This window comes from Chrysemys picta, chromosome 2 (assembly GCF_011386835.1).
Source record: "Chrysemys picta bellii isolate R12L10 chromosome 2, ASM1138683v2, whole genome shotgun sequence".
Lineage (NCBI taxonomy): Eukaryota > Metazoa > Chordata > Testudines > Emydidae > Chrysemys > Chrysemys picta.
Genome location: NC_088792.1, coordinates 188,110,026 through 188,124,148, shown reverse-complemented (window position 1 = coordinate 188,124,148; position 14,123 = coordinate 188,110,026). Strand labels below are relative to the sequence as shown.

The following is a 14,123-nucleotide window of genomic DNA, read 5'->3' as shown; positions in this document are numbered from 1 at the left end:
TCAGCAGTCATACTCTGAAAAAAAAATGCGGGGAATTTGTAGAATAAAATTTATCATCCCAATTTTTCAACATGGGTTGAAATCTCTTACTGTTCCAACAAATCTTCACATTTCATAAAATATATTTATGATAAAATCTAAAGCTTTAAAACTAAAGCTAGTCAGAACTATCTACAACATTTTGTGGTATGCTAATTTTCATAATGAAGAATAATTAAAGGGACATGGCCAAGTAGTTAAGGCCTAAAATTTGATCCTCTTTGATTTTGTTGTAGATTGAAAATAGCTGCAGGAGTCCAAATAGCTATTGTGTTTTAAAAAAACAAAATACAATAAGTCTACGGAAATCATCATACCACTGCTGGGAATTAAAAACACACACACACTAACCCCCACTGTTTATATTAGACTCTCTCTCTCTCTCTCTCTCTCTCTCTCTCACACACACACACACACACACACACACACACTCTCTCTCTCTCTCTCTCTCTCTCTCTCTCTCTCTCTCTCTCTCTCTCTCTCTGATGGCTCTCCCCGCCCACCTCTGTTGGTTCTTCAACAGTTAACTAACAGCACTGATAAAGCTTCTGCACCAAGAGGGATATAAACAAGTCATGTGAATTTTAAAATCCATAAGAAAGGCAGGAAATCAATCAATGATTGGCCAAATGGCAAAGGACATGAACAGTACAGAAGGAAAATGTTATTCTCAGGCTTCTAAGACAGTATTAAAACCAACAGAGAGTAAACCAAAATAAAGTGATGAAAAAGTAGAAGATAGTGTTCTTTCAAAGAATGAAACTCTACAAACACTAAAGTTTATTTACCACATTGAAAACCTCCTATTTCAGGGCTTTGCACTCTATTAAGAAATATGAAACTGATCACAATGAAATGGAACCCACAAAAAGTACTTTCTAAAAATTAATGCTTTACATTCCTCTTATCTTTTTGGACATTTTAAGTAGGATAATTTGCATCATCCCTTATATTAATAGTATCATTAGCAGAATAAATACACTAATATCAATTAGGAAGGGAATAATTGGTAAACATAAACATTGGTAAACATAAATATTAAGTCCTCTGTGCATATCCTGCTCCCATTGATTTGAATGGGAGTTGCATGTGTACAACTGTGGACCTCTGCATTTGAAGTGGTCTCCAAAGCCAGTCTCAAATATAGCTGCTTACCTTCCTCCCCAGAAGTAAACTTTGGCATGAGGAGTTTACCCGAAAGAAATACAGTGTTGGCTGTAGTCAGCACAACCAGGATTTGAGCACGGTGCCCCAGGAGCCACTGAGTGGAACACATGAATGTGTTTGTTTTCTGAGAACTGCCATGCTGAATCTGTGTAACTTTTACCATTTTATGACTCTTCAAACATCTCTAGTCAGGCACATTATTTGGATGACTTGAAAGCAAGTTTCTCAGGTGTATTGTAAAGGAGCCTTTGTTTGTGCTGGCTGTGGAGTAAGTCTCTCAAGTCCATCAGCATCTTACCTATATTTACCTAGATATCTGAATTACATGACCTCTGGAAATTTAAAATGTTTAGATAAGGACCAGGAGGGTGCGAGTGGGGAGAGGGAATAGTAATATCAAAGTGTTATGATAATCAGGCCTCCAAGGATTCTGCAAAATTCTAATGATATTTTTTGCAACAATCTTTGTACCTCTGAAGATCTCTGCCAAAAACATTTTCAAGTCTGACTAATTTCTGGGCCTATAGGGTTTGTTTTGCTGAGTCATTAATAAAATTAGAAACATTGTATTTAACATATACGGTGATAATGGGAAGATGCTGAAGTATACACTAAAAACGTATACCGCTTGGTCAGATTCATAAGGAGAGAAGTACAGGATGCTCTTTAATAAGTTGAGGTCATGTCATTGACAAGAGTGGCCTAAAGAGATCTCAGCCAGTGGGGTCAAGATTGAATTTTTCCTGCTTTCATTGATTTGTTTCACATAAATGTACTCTTGTATGTTTTTTTCTCTCTCTGAAGAGAGCCATTTCATTTTGGAAGTGAGGTGGAAATAACTGCTAGGGACATTGCAACATAACATTGGAAAGCTATAAAAAGTCAAATGCATGAGCTTAAGGAATATCAGATTTGCTGGCGCTTCTAAGGCTAATGAAGTACAAGAGGTTGAGGTATTCTTTTCTGAATGGATTATGATGATGGGGAGGAGAAACTAATTTTGATTTCCTTCTAAAAGTCACTGCAACATATCATATTACTGTGAAAGCCAAGCGGGCAATGCCCTCCAGAGAGAGCAAGCAATTCATAATATTCAACAAATAAAAAAAATCCCTCTGAAGATGACAACTAAGTCTTTTTAGTTTTAGAGCTTTAAGAATATTATTCTGTGGGTTTAGCTTCTGTTCTGTGGGTTTAGTTTCTGCTTTATATTGACCTGCTAGACTGAAGTTTTTACTTAGAGGCTAAGAATGATTTTTTTCCCCCCTCTCACACAAATTGCCTTTGACAATGTTATTGGGTTGGGAGACAAAAAGCAGCTATTTCCCAGGAAGTGGAACGCACATCCTCAGAGGTTACTTAGAAGACCTTTTAGTTTCTAATTTTGACATTTGAAATGCTTCTTTGTGGAGTTCACTCTAAAATGCATCCAGTGCTGCTAGTTAATGGAGGTTATAATGCACTATCAGGATTCATATGATCTTTCCTTCTTTATTTCATGCTTTTCTTTTTCTCTCTTCCCCCCCCCCCCCAATTAGTGAAAATGTGACACTAATTAACCTCTCATTAGGATGTGAAAAGCCTGCTATTTTTCTGCATGTAGGAATTACATTTCTTTGTTACTGTTGCTGGACCTATTTCCTGCTTGACCCAAAAGCTGGTGATTTTGTTACGCAGCAAAGCTTTTATATTGATTTATCTGATAGAGCATTGACTTAGTTCTGATCTTACCCCAGCACTCACAGTGCATATTGTCCTCATCAATGTGATGTGATCAAATTCAGATTTTTCAGGGGAGACTCAAAAGGCCAATTTATTTATACAGTGAACATGTATGCTTACTTTGGGTGATAGCATTTATGCTCATGTCCATCAATATCAAACTTTACATATTTAAGGCCTGATCCTGTGACCTTTACTCACATAGGTAGTCCCCATGCAGTCGATGGGAACATCAGTGTTTTCAGGATGAGGATCTTAGGTGTAAACCTGTGAACTCAGTATTATCTGTGCTGTCCCAGTGACAGTTACTTTGTGCTGCATGGTTCTTCTTGTATTCATGTTCGGCCATGCCTCCTAACTTCTTCAAGTTGAACACAAAACAAGCTGAATTTTGCTCAGTGAGTCCCTTCAATGAGGGTTTCATTTTTCCTTGGTTGTTATCTTACTATCCTAACTTACCTTTCCTACCCTCAGGGCTTGATCCTGTAATGGTGCAGGGTCAGGGCCTCGGTGCTTGCAAACACTGCACTTATTTTTTAATTTACAATTGGCTGTCAAGTTATGTTACTACAGTATCACCATAGGAACCTCTTCACTCTGCGACCTACATTGTTTCACTAGGATGCTGAGATTTTTAACACATGCCTTGTCTTTGCCACTTCCCACCACATATAACGAAGTTCTTTTTCCCATTCTGCTGGTCGCTATTCTTAGATGCTTCCTGAAGAGAACCAACATTTCTGATCAAATTTCTCCCATATCAAGCATCTCCACTCGCTTTCTCTGGACTAAATGAATGATTTAAGGCTGAATTAGGTATGTAAAAGGCATGAACAGGCTTGAACATAATGGTAAGTTTTCCTCGGATCCCAGTGTCCAGGTTGTAACTCTTGTTTCCATTTGGAGAGGGTTGGTTCTCTGTATTTAGTATTCTGTCCCTAGGAGAGTTTTCTCATACTATTTCCTGGGATGTTCTTCTCTCTCATCTTTATTACCAAATTCGTTTATTTAGCCTTGTCTTTGAACTGTATTTTTTTTTTTTTTTTTTTGGTATGTTGTTTGAAGTCATGTAAAGTACTCTGAGGTGTTTCAGGAAGGGTTTATTTGAGCTTATATGTGGCTAAGTCTGTGAAACTCTTTGAAAATGTGTATGGCTCATGTGAGTTAATCAAGGTTATAGCCAAAGGGGAAAAAAGAAAGTAATTTAACAATTTTTTCTGTGACAAGCTGAAGTATTCTTGGAGCAGGCATAAGCCTGCCTTTTTTTCCATACTGCGTTTGAAACAACAGGTGAGACCCTTTGGGACTCAGAAAAGCACAGAATATGCAGCCTTTGCTTCAGCTGTATAGAGTGTAAGTAGCACACCCTGTGTTGTTTTGATCATCTTCACTTTAATTCAGATTGTAAATCATTCGTTGGATGTGTATGCTCTTTCATGTAAATATCACAAAAATGTTTCACAGAATATTAAGGTTAATATTTCCCTAAATTCCTTATTCTGAGATTTGTAAATTCAAACTCCCGCAATGTTTCTCCAAGGTTTCACACTGAAGGTTTTCATGATTACAGAAGGACTTGAATTTGTTCTAGAGGCTTTTGATTATGGTCTCTGCAGTGGAAACAAATCCTGTCTGGACTGTAGGGGTAAATTCTATTCATTTACACTGGAGTAAATCAATGTAGCTACTCCAGATTTACACAAGTGCAAGTGAGAGCAGAACGTGACTCTATGTATTTTTGTGGGGTTTTTTTAGCTATTGCACTTGTACTATAATTTAGAGTAAAGCTCTCATAGTGGCCAGGGTCCTGCCATGTTACATTATGCTTATATCAAAATAGAAAAATAACACTTAAAAAATTCCCCTAATTTTAAAAACAAAAATTGTAAATACATATCAGGTTGAGGGCCTGATCCTGCAAACAGTTACTGTCATGACTAGTGCTTACTTGCACAAGCGATCCTACTGAAGTAAATGGGAGTGCATATGGATTTCTAATGTGCATAATGCTTTTCAGGACTGGGCTCTCACAGAGCATATAAAAACCATATCTGTTTACCGAGTCATGCACACAGTAATTATTAGTTCAGAGTTCTTATTCTTTAGCATGTAAATAAGTATGCTGAATAATTTTTAATAAGCATTATATTTCTTGATAGACTTTGGTAGCTCCATTGTAGACAGTAATTGTTTAAGTTCCCAAAATGCATATGTGCATACAGTGCTTCTTTAAAATTTGCTTTTTCTTGTTTGGTATCAAATATGACCTATGGTGTAGCATCGAGATGCTACAGATTTTAAGTGTTCATTTTTAAGGCTGTCTGGGACCAGTTCTGTTATCTAATAAATGAAGGACGCGCCGACCAACTTACATAGGAGAGGCTTTTTGTGCGTCTAAGCCCCAAATTTGTCCATACAATATGTTTTTATGGGAGTTGTGGATTCAGTGAACTGTTTGCAAAGAAGCTGTTGTAAGGGTGCTGCAGTGCATGCTATACTCAGCTGGGACCAAATCTAGCTTCAGGCTATGTGTGGGCCTGAAAAACAGTAGCCAGATGGTGAATTTCAGTGTCACTGTTGCATCCTGATGCTTGAAACCTCCAGAGACAATACTTCTCTTGTCCCTCCCCATACTGAGTTAGGGAGGAGCTTTTCCAGGCAAGGTCTAGAGGTCAAAAGGTATTGTCCACACATTTAACTCTGTGTCCCGCTTCTCCATCCATGGCATCCTTTTGCTCTGGTTGAGTATCCTGTCAAAAGCAGTTGTGCATGATGCAATATATTTCTGGCACAACCAGTCTATGTGAGTAGCTGTTCAAGGACAGTGTGGGCACTCCTAAGTTGGCCAATAACCTAGTGCAAATTTACACTACTTTTATTTGTGTCAGATTTGGGAGGGAAAGACGGGGCTAATTTCTGGCTGTAGTTTTATGCTACTGAACACACCCCATTAGTCTCTTTAGTAACAGACCGTCATATCTGTGCAGTCAGAGACTGCCCTTGGGCCATTTTCCACCACATGTGGCAGTATTTTGAGCAAGAATTCCAGTCTGTCCCAAACCCCCATGGCTGTGGGCTGGTAAACTCTAGCCACTTGTTCTTTTTCTTTCCCTGAGGGTAGAGCCTTTTCACACTTGTTCGCTCAATATTGATCATTATAATTGCATTTAAACCAGACACCATTTATTCTAGAAAGAAAGAGTCGAAACAGGTAAAACCAAGAAATAAAATAAAACACAAACTCTATTCCAGTTCATGCAATGGCTGGCTGTGCAGGTTAATACTTGTTTAACTCACACATCACATCTCTCCCAAAGAACTAAAGAAGCTGAAGATCCTTAGTAATGGTGGTTTTGATGTACTAGTAGCTCGGCCAACATGGAGCTAATCTTTGTTTTTAAATGATTCAATACAACTTACTACCATCTCTTTGGAAATCTCTGAATGTTTTTAGCCCTTTCTGTTAATTGCATCACCAGATCTACAATAAACCAGTAACAACCTACATCACAAGGTTTTGATGACTTTCCTTTTCAATAACCTAGTTATTGCCTGAATACCTTCCTTAGCTCAGCCAATATCAGTATAAGACAAACCTATTTATGGAGGCACAGTACAGATCTCCGGGGTATGCTCAAAAAGGATCTAAGATTCTTGGCAGTGAGCAACATTTAGTTATTTTTCTGTTTCCTGAATGCAAGAATCCACTACAGTGTGTCAGCTCATACCACTCTTTGCATTCACAGAAGTGGGCCGTTATTAAAGAATTTTAATTGTACCTTGGCATGAAACTAGTCTGCAATTTTAAAGTTATCCTATGCATCGTTGGAGGTTTCAGTGCAAAACAACGAAGCAGGAAAAACAGCTGCAGTTTCATTAAATAGGATAAATATATATGAGAGCCTGAACCCTCAAGCTTCAGGATGTAAATCAAGCACTAACTGTTTAGGATTAGGAAGAAACTTCCCCTAAGAGCAAGATATGCCATTATTGTCCATTATGAGCTTTCTTGAACCTTCTTTTGAAGCATCTGACACTAACCACTGAGGTTTCATCTTATTCCACTTATGAGTGTTACTAGGAAAGCCTGGCTTTGAGCCACTCATTTCTGGAATTTCAGATGGCCATCAGAGGTATTCAATTAGGTACATAAACATGATGGTCCACCTTCACTTGAAATAAAAAGTTAATATAAAATCACATTCACAAATATTCTAATTTGAAATGAAACCAAATGGCAGTAGAAAAAAACAATTGTTCGGGTTGTTAATATATACATCTTCGACATTATGCATGTTAGTGGGGATCGTTTGCAGTCCTACTTATTATGTTATTCATTACAGAGCTAGCAGATGCCTCTCTGAGGAGCCCACAAAAATGGCTTCACGGTCATCAACAGCTTAAGCTTTCTAGACTTAGCCCAGTGGCAGCAGCAGGCTGACAAGGACAGGTCTCCTGAAAATATAAATGTAAAGGAAGGGAGAAACGTAACCAGAATTTTCGAAGGGCTTTGGAACAGCAGCTACGGTCTGCCACCCGAAGCACCCAGAGCTATGATACCATATTTACAGAATATCTTGTCCATTGTTTTGAAATCCTATCTTAATCAGCAAATTGATCAGAGATTCCCAAAAACCTGTTTTCCTAAAAATGTCAGAGTGATTTCAATGTAATCAAATTCTTTCATTAATTTTATAAACCTTTCTACAACAGTGCTCTCACTCTGTGGTTGTGTATTGATCATATTTACTTAGAACAGGGGTGGGCAAACTATGACCGGCGGGCCGAATCCGGCCCGCAGGATTGCCCCCCATCGCACCGCTCTCAGATGCGGCCGGCACCACTTCCCTGCGGCCCCCTCGGCGGGGGGAGGGGAGGGCAGAGGGCTCCATATGTTGCCCTTGTCTCCAGGCACTGCCCTCCACAGCTCCCATTGGCTGGGAACAGGGAACTGCAGCCAGTGGGAGCTTCGGGGGAGGTACCTGGAGGTGCAGCAAGGGCAGCGCACATGGAGCCCTCCCCCCCATCCTCCCCCAGGGACCACAGTGCTTCCTGGAGCGGCGTGGCATAGGGCCAGGGCAGGCATGCAGGGAGCCTGCCCTGGCCCCGGTGCGCGCCGCTGCCACCCTGGAGCCGCTTTAGGAAGCGGCACCGGGCCGGAACCCAAACCCTGCCTGCACCCGCCCCCCAACTCCCTGCCCTAAGCCCCCCTGCCTGCGCCTTGCACCCCTCCTGCACCCCAACCCCCTTCCCTGAGCCCCCTCATACACCCTACACCCTTCCTCTGACCCAATCCTTTGCCCTGAGCCCCTTTCTGCACATTGCACCCTCTCCCACACCCCGCACTCCCTCCCGCACCCCAACCCCCTGCCCCGGCCCTGCTAACAATTTCCCCGCCCAGATGTGGCCCTCGGCCCAAAAAGTTTGCCCACCCCTGACTTAGAAACTACTTTTTAGAGGTATAAATACGCTCTTCCCTTGATGCCTAGGCAGATCTGCACAATACAGATTTGGGGGTTATGCTTATCTCATATTCACCCTTCTCATAAAACAATCCAAGGATGACATTTGCCCTGGATCAGAGGCTAGAGCTAAGCCTGAGCACCAATAAATTAAGTTCATCATAATTCCTAAAATAGGGATTGTGCTAGCCCTCGGCACAGGGATGAATTCCACCCTAGGAAAACAGATGGACCATGCACCTACCATTAGTTTTAATGCAAAACCTCCATAGGTTTGAATGTTAATAATTTAGATATTTATATTATCACCGAACTCCACACTGCTGAGCAATTTATTTTGTAGAAATTATCATACTGACTTTCCAGTTTAAATGACAGTACCAAATAACTCACTACCATAGGTGCTCAGATAGTAGGGGGATAGGCACCAATATTAAACCCTGACATAAACACCATTTCACAGTCAAAGTACCCAGCCCGTGAAACTACCTCAAAAAGCTTTTAAATGCTCCTTGACCAAGCTTCCTAAATGCAGGATGTCCTGAGATGCTGAAAGGAGCATGTTCTAGAGGTGCAGATGGGAGGAAACCAACTCTAACTCAGTGCAGATGAGTGCTAACAGGGTAGCAAGTGCACCCTTTATTGAAAGTGTATCTCTAGTCTTTGCCAGTGTAGGACCTGATTCTCTGTTGCCTTACATATTGGGTAGTCATCTACACCTGTTCAAAGTAAGTGTGAAACAAACCCAATCAAAAAGACTCTCCTGTCTCAATCCACTCCCACAGCAGGTGATTCGACAAGCCCTTGTGATTGTGGTATCTGATAAATATTACAAGATCAGCAAAAACACTTTACCACCATTAGACGAAGGATATCAGGCATAGATGCCTGGGACTGGTAAGGGTTGAGGAAACCCAGGAGATTGTGACTAGAGGTGCACCAACAACATTTTTTCAATAAATGTCCCTCAAAAAAGTATTGGAAGTAGTGGCTGGACGTGGTCCTGTGTCTGTGCCTCTTCTGATCTAGTCAGAAAGAAAAAATAATGAATGCATATGGCAATGGCAGTGTAATACAGTAACTTCCCACATAACGTCCTCTCGCTTAACATTGTGTCGAGCTTGCGTCCCTGCTCAATTACAGAACATGCTCCATTTAAAGTTGTGCAATGCTTCGCTATAATGTGGTTTGGCTGCCTGCTTTGTCCATAGCTGGCAGCCCCCCATCAACTCCCCTACATTCCTCCCCCCACCCCCCCGCAGCGCCTTCCACCCGCCAGCAGACCCTGCGGATCAGCGCCTTCCTCCTCCTCCCCCTACCTCCTGCCCGTGGTAATCAGCTGGCTTGCGGCATTCAGAAGGGGGGGGGAGCGAGGACTTAGTGCGCAGGCTCCCCTGCCTCCCGAATGCTGCAAACCAGCCGATTGCCATGAGCAGGAGGCAGGGGAGGGAGGGGGAGCCTGCGCGCCTTGTCCTCGCTCCTCCCCCCGCCTCCTGAACACTGCAAGCCAGCTGATTGCCGCAGGCAGGAGGCAGGGGAGGGAGGGGGGAGGAGCGAGGATGCGGTGTAAAGGGGGGGAGGGAAGAAGAGGCGGGTTAAGGGTGGGGGTTTGGGGGAAGGGGTGGCGTGGGCGGGCTGAGGGTTGAGCCCCCGCCCCTGGTGCTTGCAGAGTAGGGGAAGCTGCCGCCGCTGCTGCTGCGCAACATGCTTCTCCTAGCCTACAGCTCCTTCAGCCTCCTTGCCTGCCTCATTGTCTCCAGTGCCAGTGGGCTGTGCCTGTGTGGGGTAAAGCGGGGGCACTTCCCAACTATAGTACTGTACTGTATGGCAAAAAAAAAAAAGTTCCCTAACCCCCCCATTTACTTTCATTCTTATGGGGAAATTGGATTTGCTTAACATCATTTCACTTAAAGTCGCATTTTTTGGGAACAGAACTACAATGTTAAGCGAGGAGTTACTGTAATATCCATTTCATTTTATGAATCTGGAACCGATTAACTGATGAGGGGTAGAGTACGTGCCAGAAACAAGTGGGTTTTGTGCAGTTATGCATAATGAATATGATTAAAAAGTGTGTTCTGCTGTTTACCAACCTGTTTTACATTTCTGCTCCACCAGCAGGCTATCTACCAGATTAAATCATGTATGTTGTTGTTAGTACAGTTGTATGGATTGGCTTTTGTAATTGTACAAATAATGTGTGCTTTGCTGATGATATTTATTTCCCATCTGTACTTTTGGTTACATGTGTCATGAGCAGTGTGAGTGCTTCTTCCAAGTAAACAATCTGGTAGCAGTCGAGATTGCTAAATCCATAACCCTAAAGAAAACTGTGCTTTTGTCTATTAAAGTGCTAAGACTTTCCATTGTAAGGGAATGTGTTTATGTGACTACGTCGGTGTACTTTTTGTCTCCCAGCAGCATCTAAAAACCTGAAAATGTTTAGTTTAACTGGCTACAGCTGGTGCTGATCCTATGATGACAGTAGAGGTTTAAAGGGCTCTCGAAAGGGAAAAAATTAGGTTATGCCCTCTTTTAATTGTAGTTCCTTATGATGTACAATGAAAGCCTGAAACCTGAATTTTTGTTGTATGGGTTTTTTCACATTAAAAATTCATGTCTGACTCACTTGTCTTTTCCTGGAAGACTCTGTGGACCATTGGAGAACTAGTAGGATTATGACATTGTAAGTAAGGCTACGATTTAGTCATGGTATCTTTAGTATAAGTCATCCTGTCCTTGACTTATATTATAAATACCCCTGACTAAATCTTGGCGGGGTGGGGGGCACCTGGGGAGGCTGCTGCTGGGAGGGGGTAGGGCCAGCGGCACCAGCTGCGAGGGGCCGCCGAGCAGTGGCTGCTCTGACTGCCCAGGAACCACTGCTCAGGTAGTCCCTGGGCCAGCTGGACCGGTTGCTGCTCAAGCGGTCCCTGGGGCCAGCTGACCAGGGAAGTGGTCAGTCCGGCTGGTCCCAGGGCCGCTCCAGCAGCGGCCAGTGTGGTTGGCTGCAGGGCTGCCTGAGTGGCTGGCTTCAGCAGCAGCCAGTGTGGCTGTCCCTGGGGCCACCTGAGCAGCAGAAGTCATGGAACTCGCGTAAGGTCATGGAATCCGTGACTTCCGCGACCTCTGTGACGGACACAGAGCCCTAATCATAAGTATCAAGGAGGTGAAGACTAAGCAATGGATATCAGAAGGGATTTTTATTCAGATTGGTTAAAATGTGCATTTAACTCAAACCTTTGCCAAAGATTTAGAAGAAAAGTGTTTTGTGAAAGATTAGGAGTACTTGTGGCACCTTAGAGACTAACAGATTTATTTGAGCATAAGCTTTCGTGGGCTACAGTCCACTTCATCGGATGAAGCTCACGAAAGCTTATACTCAAATAAATTTGTTAGTCTCTAAGGTGCCACAAGTACTCCTGTTCTTTTTGCGGATACAGACTAACACGGCTGCTACTCTGAAACTTGTGAAAGATTCAATATCCTCCTGCCCCTTAAAGGCAGCAAAAGATCCCGCTCCAGTTTTCTGGCACTCTGAGTTCTCCAGCAAAACCAGGGAAAGATTAAACTTGGCATTCCTATTATTTTTAAGGTAAAATCCAAGAAAAATAAACTTAAACCCCCCCTCAATCTTTAAACATTACAAAGAAACGACGAGGGCAAAAAACCCACCGTTTTCTATCTGCAGGTCACTTTTAACTGGCTGGCTATTTTCACGCTGGAGGAGTGTGTGGTGTTTCTTTCTCCTTTTTCTTTACATTTTGAGAGATTGAGGTTCTATAATGGATCGGATTAGGCGTAGATCCTCTAAAGATTTTTGCATGTGCTTGATCTTAGACAAGGTGTTAAAGGATGCAGGCCTAAGTTATAGCCTTGGGACTATTGAAGTATATAAATCCTTGAAGGATTGGGGCTTAAGTTTGAAAATAGTGCAATATGACAATCAGTATTCCAGATGGACAAGCTTCCAGAAAGTCACTAGCCATGCTTTAGGTTGGAACCTAATTTGGAATAAGAAAGGTAAAGGATAACCTTCAAACATATTAAGGAAAAAAAAAAAAACAGGTCCCTGAAGTATTTTTCTTAGTATTACCATAAGCATTCATGGCAAAGCAGAGGTAAGGGAAGATTAAAAACTGAAATGCCTGGCTGAAAAATTGATGCATATGTTAGGTGTATAAACAACTGGAAATCTTTTTTGCACTCTGTGGCATGATACAGGCAGATTAGACTGCAGCTAAATGTTGGCTGCAAAGTGCAGGTGATCGTTGCGAGAAAAGTAAGGTAATGGAAAGAGGAAAAGAGGTTGGGTAACCAAAATGCCTACAGAGAGCATGTGAGTGAATAAGTGGGAAATAACAACATAGGGTAGTTTTACCCTGCAAAGTGACTATATAAAAATGGCACTGTCTGGCTTTACAAGTCTGCTTCCAGTGTGCATGCAGAGCCATATGTGCTTATTTTCATGACACAGGTAAATTTTTGCCACGGTTGTCGCTGGAGACACAACGCAGCTAGGTTCTGTACTGGCTTGTACTTTATTGCAGGGCCATCTGTGCATTCCAATTTGCCTTCAAAGTACGCTCCCACTGAAGGCAGGAGAATTACACAGGTGTAACTGAAAACATATTTGGAGGACAATGGGGGCAGCATTTGGCTGGCTGAATTTTACTGATGAAAGTCCCAGGAAAGTCCCAGTTTGACCTTCAGATCCCAGGCTGAGTTTGCTGAGATTGAAGTTAGAAAAAAAAATCTTTCCTTGTAAACTGAGTGAATGAGTGATCTGGAAATCATTGAGACATAGTAAACATGGAGCCCCATGGTGTCATTTGTGTAGTCACTCCTCAAAGTACAAGGACACTGTAAGCTCTGAAACAAATAACATACATAAGACTTAGAGAGGAATAAAGAGGAAACGTTAAGAGCTGAAAGACTTTGGGCCAAATCTTGAGAGAGGATTTGTTTCTAAGGTATCTGTATACCCGGGGTCGGCAACGTTCGGCACGCGGCTCACCAGGGTAAGCACCGTAGTGGGCCGGGCCAGTTTATTTACCTGCTGACACGGCAGGTTCGTCCGATCGCGGCCCCCACTGGCCGGGGTTCACCGTCCCGGGCCAATGGGGGCAGCGGGAAGCCACGGCCAGCACATCCCTCGGCCTGCGCCGCTTCCCGCCGCCCCCATTGGCCCGGGACGGCGAACTGCGGCCAGTGGGGGCCGCGATCGGCCGAACCTGCAGCGTCAGCAGGTAAATAAACTGGCCTGGCCCGCTAGGGTGCTTACCCTGGCGAGCCGCGTGCCGAACGTTGCCAACCCCTACTGTATACAGAGGCAGGAGACATGACAAAAGCCCTTGTGCTTTCCCCTCCTTCTGTTGTGTGTTAATGAGTGAGGCAAAATCATGGGAAAAGCCACGATGGGCAGTATGGAGGGAAAAGGCAGCTGCATGGGATGCTCTTTCTTTGGCATACCTGCTTGATTCCCTTGTCTAAAAGATCTGCACAGCTGATAGATCACACTGAGAAGGGAGGCATAGTAGGGAATTAGGTCTCAGTAGGAAACAGGAAGGACATACAGTGTGTCATGTTTTGTTTACCTTATGAGTTAAAGTTGCAGACTTTGATGCTTCTAGAAGCTATTACTAAGTCACTTCGTTCTCTGTGAACCATCTTGAAGGGAGTCGACCAGCTCATGGCAGTACAACCACTGGCACAACTATGCTGACTTGGCTC

The 14,123-nt window shown here is 42.9% G+C and overlaps 1 protein-coding gene across 9 annotated transcripts in view; it reads left to right on the top strand.

Annotated features, from left to right (window-relative positions):
* The window catches only part of KCNG2 (potassium voltage-gated channel modifier subfamily G member 2), an 86,981-nt gene that overhangs the window by 9,894 nt on the left and 62,964 nt on the right, over positions 1–14,123 (top strand). For 2 of the 9 annotated variants that reach the window (XM_005281435.5, XM_042860459.2), the window contains exon 2: positions 3,643–3,744. The exons of 6 other annotated variants lie outside the window; for them this stretch is intronic. The gene's annotated coding sequence lies outside the window, so the exon portion shown is untranslated. One more of the 9 variants, XM_042860460.2, reaches the window with a different exon arrangement.